We start from the raw sequence: 6,000 nt of genomic DNA on the forward strand, positions 1-6,000 counted from the left end.
CATTTCTCATTTGTTATCTGTCCATAGAGCCAATTTTTTTTTTTTTCTGGCTCATTCTATGTTTGTTCCATTTAAATGTTGAAATAGCTAGGTCTTTAGCAACCTGGCTGCACATTGATCTTTACCTTGGGAGTCTGCCTTTTCTGGGCAATAATAGATCCTTACATTAGCTCTCAGAAAGATCTACAGTCTCCAAAGCCGAATTTTTTTTCCTAAAGGACCAAAGAACTTGGCAATAACAAAAGGACATTACATGGAAACATTAAAATGCCAAAGGAAGAGGCACAGGCTTTGATCCTGTGGCTGTAATGAGTGGGCAACCTCAGTGCCTGCAAGGATCCTGGACTTGATAGAAACATGTGGATGATAAAGTTACAAATGAATGAGATGAAACTCAAAGGAGGAAAAAAGGAATTATTTTACAAAAGCAGACTTGATGAAGCCATGACTATATTTACATGGAGGTTTTCAATCACTTAAAAATACAATGAATATAGATTTATGTAAAATCTGCCATTTTAATCACCAGTATATTTCAACAGAGATTAAACTTTGAGTAAATTCTGTTACAAGGACAATAAAAATGGTTAAAAATCAAATATTTACTTAACTAGGATTGATTCTATAAGATATTCTAAGACATACATAAGCCTGAAAAATCATTGGCCTAATTAATTTTGTTTAAAAATGTATGTAGATGGACCTGCCCCATGGCGTAGCAGTTAAGTGTGCGCGCTCCGCTGCTGGTGGCCTGGGTTCGGATCTGGGCGCGCACTGACGCACTGCTTGTCAGGCCATGCTATGGCGGTGTCCCACATAAAATGGAGGAAGATGGGCACAGATGTTAGCCCAGGGCCAGTATTCCTCAGCAAAAAAAAAGAGGAGGATTGGCATGGATGTTAGCTCAGGGCTGATCTTCCTCACACACACAGAAAAAAATGTATGTAGAAAATTTGTAAGAATTTTACAAATGAAAAGAAATACTTCAAAACCAATAAAAATTAAGCAAACTAAATAAAAACAAAACCAGAATTTACTGACAGATGATTTTGTGAACCATATTAAAATTATTATTTTTAATAGACTTTATTTTTCAGAGCAGTTTTAGGTTTACAGACACATTAGCAGAAAGTACAGAGTTCCTATATGCCCCCACCCTCCACTCCCACAATAGTTTCCCCTTTTAGTAACATCTTGTATTAATGTTAAATTAAGCAATTTTTTATTTACAATTAATGAACCAATACTAATACATTATTATTATCTAAAGTCCATAGTTTACATTAGGGTCCACTCCTGTTTTTCCCACCCTGAATCTCTGGAAACCACCGATCTTTTTACTGTCTCTATAGTTTTGTCTTTTCCAGAATGTCATAGAGTTGAAATCATACAGTATGTAGCCTTTTCAGATTGTCTTCTTTTGTTTAGTGATATACTTTTAAGTTTCCTCCATGTCTTTTCATAGCTTGATAACTGATTTTTTTTTTTTTTAGCACTGAATAGTGTTTCATTGTCTGGTTGTACCACAGTTTATTTATCCGTTCACTTATGGAAGGACATCTTGGTTGCTTCCACGTTTTGGCAAGTATGACTAAAACTGCTATAAACATCTATATGCAAGGTTTTGTGTGGACATAAGTTTTCAATTAATTGGGGTAAATACCAAGGAGCACAATTGCTGGATTGCATGGTAAAAGCATGTTTAATTTTTTAAGAAACTGCCAAACTGTCTTCCAAAGTGTCTGTACCATTTGGCATTCTCACCAGCAATGAATGAGAGAGCCTGTTGTTCCGCAACCTCACCAACATTTCGTGTTGTCAATGTTTTGGATTCTGACCTTGCTAGTTAGGTGTGTAATGGTATTTCATTATTATTTTAATTTGCAATTCCCTGACGATGCGTGATGTTCAGCATGTTTTCATATGCTTCTAGGCCGTCTGTTTATCTTGTTCGTGAGGTGTCTATTCAGTTCTTTTGCCCCAAAATGATCATTGTTAATTTATAAAACACATATAACAATGAACAGAAAAAGCATGGAAAAAAGAAAAATGTTTCTTATAATCATATTTAACTATACAGCTATTGTCATTTTTGTATTATCTTCCTTCCAAGGTTCTCTTTTTTTCCCAAATGCATAAGGATTTTACATAATTATCATTGTGTACATACAATTTTATATTCTGGTTTTGTTTAATGTTATAACATATTTTATAGTTATTAATGTAATTTATTATAAATAAGTAGATGTATTACCATTTACTTAATCACTTCACTGTATTGGATATTTAGATTACTTCCATTTGTCGTGCCATGTTTTTTTTTTTTTTCAGTGAGGAAGTTTGGCCCTGAGCTAACATCTGTTGCCAATCTTCCTCTTTTTGCTTGCGGAAGATTGCTGCTGAGCTAACATCTGTGCCCATCTTCTTCTATTTTGTATATGGGATGCCGCCACAGCATGGCTTAATGAGCAGTGTGTAGGTCCATGCCCAGGATCCGAACCCACAAACCCCAGGCCGCTGAAATGGAGCACACGAACTTAACCACTATGCCACCAGTCTGGCCCCTGTCATGCTATGTTTTTAAAAGTTTTTTAACAAAATAAATTTATAGATTTATTTTTGAGTTGAAAACACAAATATTGCTAAATGTTATGAGTTTTTCTGGTAGATTAAAATTACCTATGTTTGAAATGCATAACTACTTTGTAGAAATGTATATATAGAAGACATTTTCTAATGAAGCTGCTGCCTACAAAACCAGGGCCATGAGATCTCTTGATATCAATAAGAGATTATAGATAGATAAATATAGATCATTTTAACATGTAATAAAATGCTGACAAGGTTTTCCTGTCTGGTGGAACCTGCAACATGTGGTACTTAACGTAGTGGGTGCACAAAACCCAGAAGGTAGGAAAAAGTCTCCCAAGGTACAATTCTGCCTATCATCGGGCACCAATGCCAGTCACACCCTTGAAAAACTTCTCAGAGGTGACACAGTTTTGAACTTTGGAGATTTTTAATATGTTCTCTGTGATCCTGTTGTTTCTAATTAGAATCTTAACACTTCTATCGACTTATCAAAAATCCTGTGTTGGTGGAGAGCTCTGTAACCACTTTACTATGCTAGAAGATCCAGCTCAGGATCGAGGAAGGAAGGATTAGGCCAGGAAAAGAGCAAGGATTCAGAGTCAAGGATCAGTGATTAATTTCTTCTCTTCCTTGTTCCTCATCTGTCGTACTAATCAAACAGGACTTTTTGAGAATTAAATGAGATCATATATGAAAGCACTCAGCATTCAATTATTCTTATCTGAGTCTTAATCTGTTTCTTGGCACAACTCCTCCTACCCATTCCTCCCTGTTCACAGTTTACTGAAATTCTATTGGTTAAGGAAAGGCCATTCTGTGGTATATTTGTGCGATTAGGATACTGTGGGTTGTAAGTGATAGAAATAGCACTCAAACAAATGGTACTGGTTTGAGAAAAACAGGGAATGTTTTGGCTTATGGCTAGAAGTGGCACAACTGGATTTAGGACCTCACATAATATTGTCAGGCTTGTCAATTTCCATCTTTCAAATCTGCCTTATTCTGTGTTGACTTCCTTCTCAGGTACCCAGGAGGTGATAAAGATAGTTACCAGATCTTCTAGCTTACATTCTACCATCTGAGTGAACTCAATGCAAATAGAGTATCTCTTCTAACAGTTTCAGCAAAAGTCCCAGATCTGACATCAACTGGCTTGGCTAGCATCATGTTCCCAACCTTGAACCAATGATGTGGGTCTGATTGGCAGGTCTGGAGGGGGGCCTTGGAGACCTTGGAGGGGGCCAGCCCTACTGGAATTACGTGGGAGGAGAATTTCCCCAAGAGAAAACTGAGTTTGGCAGGCAAAATAGGACATGTCTATTACACATTCCTGTAGGGACTCCTTTTGTAGCCAGGTCTAAGGAACACCGCAGGACAGAAGGAGAATAAAACAATCACATCCATTTCCACTTGTTCTCCCCTGAGGGCAGTAAGAACTCCTGAACCAACTTCTGGCACCACATGAGTTATAAGAGATCCAACCTTGAGGAAAAGGAGGAGCTGTACAGCCTCCCCTCCCCACCTCACTATCTGGTCCAATTCTACCCCATTTCCCTGAATTTCCACTTGGAGCTCTATATAAGTAAGGACGGTGTTTGTGAATCACAGAAAGACCAGCTTAATTATGGAGGAATGAAATAGGCAGTTCTTCTTTTACATTACAAGAATGCCAGAGGTAAGTGGGTCAGTACGGTGTCTTCACGATTCCATCGAGGACACGGGTGTCTTCTATCTGTTCCTCAGACACTTATAGAATATGGCTTTTGTCCTCACGCTTGTTCTCTGGAGATCTCAAGATATTTTCTCCACTTCCTGCATTACATCAGAAACAAGTGGAAGGCCGAGGGCAAAAGGTGCATGCCAGCTAACAGTCCTCCCTGAGAGAGAGAAAAGGGGCCCTTGGCAGCGAGGAGCTGGCCTGGCGTGATCAATGGGCCTTGGCATTGCTAGGAGCTGGCCTGGCACTCACAGCTAGGCCTTGGCAACCGAAAGGACAGCACTAGAGATACTAGAATTATAGAGAGGGTTGCAGAGAAAAGAGGTGAACAAACCTTTGACTATTCACAAGTTCGGCTAGCTTTGACCTTCCTCCACAGTGTACTACCCAAATGGACCTCTATAAATATGGCCAAAAAAGTTAAATTAACTTTCTGTCTAGATTATGTAAATAGTTTCAAAGAAAAGCATACTGAGAGAGCAAATGGCAAACTGTGAAATATAATTATATTTGCAAACAGGAGAACCTAATTTTGACATTTCTTAAACAAAAAATATTTATTCTTTAAGAAATTAAATAACACAAGTGATACATAAACACATATGCATTATGAAAAATTCAAATAATATAAAAATGTATAGGGTGAAAATTACAATTCTCTTTACGTTTCTCCACAATCTTCTCCTTTCATTAACGGGAATCACTGCTAAAATATTAGTGCATTTATTAGAAAACATTTCACGTTACATTCAGACTCATAATTTGTTTTTCTTTTGTATATATATGTATATATAAATATGTGTGTGTGTAGTATTTATATATACACACATACATATATATTATATATAATATACTGCAAATTATTTTTTTACCTTAGCAAATAGAACTGCTAGGTCTAAGGTTTAAGATTTAACGTTTTGGTGGATATGGTCAAACTCCAAAATGTCCTTTTCCAATTTCGATTGCTACAAATGATATACAAAAGCACTCATTTCCCCTAACTCTCACCGACCCAGAGTCATTCTTCAGTTCAGCACTTGGTATCCACTCTTGTTTTAATCTGCACTTCCTTGATGACTACTGATGTTGAGGAGTTTTCCATATGTTTATGGGCCTTTAGGAATTCTGGTTCTATGCATTGTTTATCTTTATCATTTCCTTGCTGATTTGTTGGGAGTGTCTATGTGGTAAGGATATTAATCTTTTGTTGCAAACATTCTCTCTCTTTTAACTTAATATGGTGTCTTTTTTTCTTGTAAGAGATTTTGTTTTTATGTCATGACTTTAAAAAATATTTTCCTTTTAGCTTCTAGGTTTTGTGTTATTAAATGAAGATTTCCCTTACCCCCATGATTATAAGAATATTCTCCCCTATTTTATTCAATTGCTTTATAGTTTGGCTTTAGGTTTAGCACTGAATCTGAACTCTATGGTGTAGGTAGGAATCTAACCTATCTTTCCCTACATGGTGTAATGGAGTCAGAATGCTTAGGTCCATTCTCCAGTCTGCTATTTGCTTGTATTTCTCAATTATTAGACACTGTGCTTCAGTTTTGTTTTGTTTTGTTTTGTTTTTGAGGAAGACTGGCCCTGAACTAACATCTCTGCCCATCTTCCTTCACTTTGTATGTGGGATGCTGTCACAGCATGGCTTGATGACCGGTGCATTCGTCCACGACTGGGATTTGAAC

This window comes from Ceratotherium simum, chromosome 20, assembly GCF_057802395.1.
Source record: "Ceratotherium simum simum isolate JZ-2026a chromosome 20, ASM5780239v1, whole genome shotgun sequence".
Taxonomy (NCBI): Eukaryota; Metazoa; Chordata; class Mammalia; order Perissodactyla; family Rhinocerotidae; genus Ceratotherium; species Ceratotherium simum.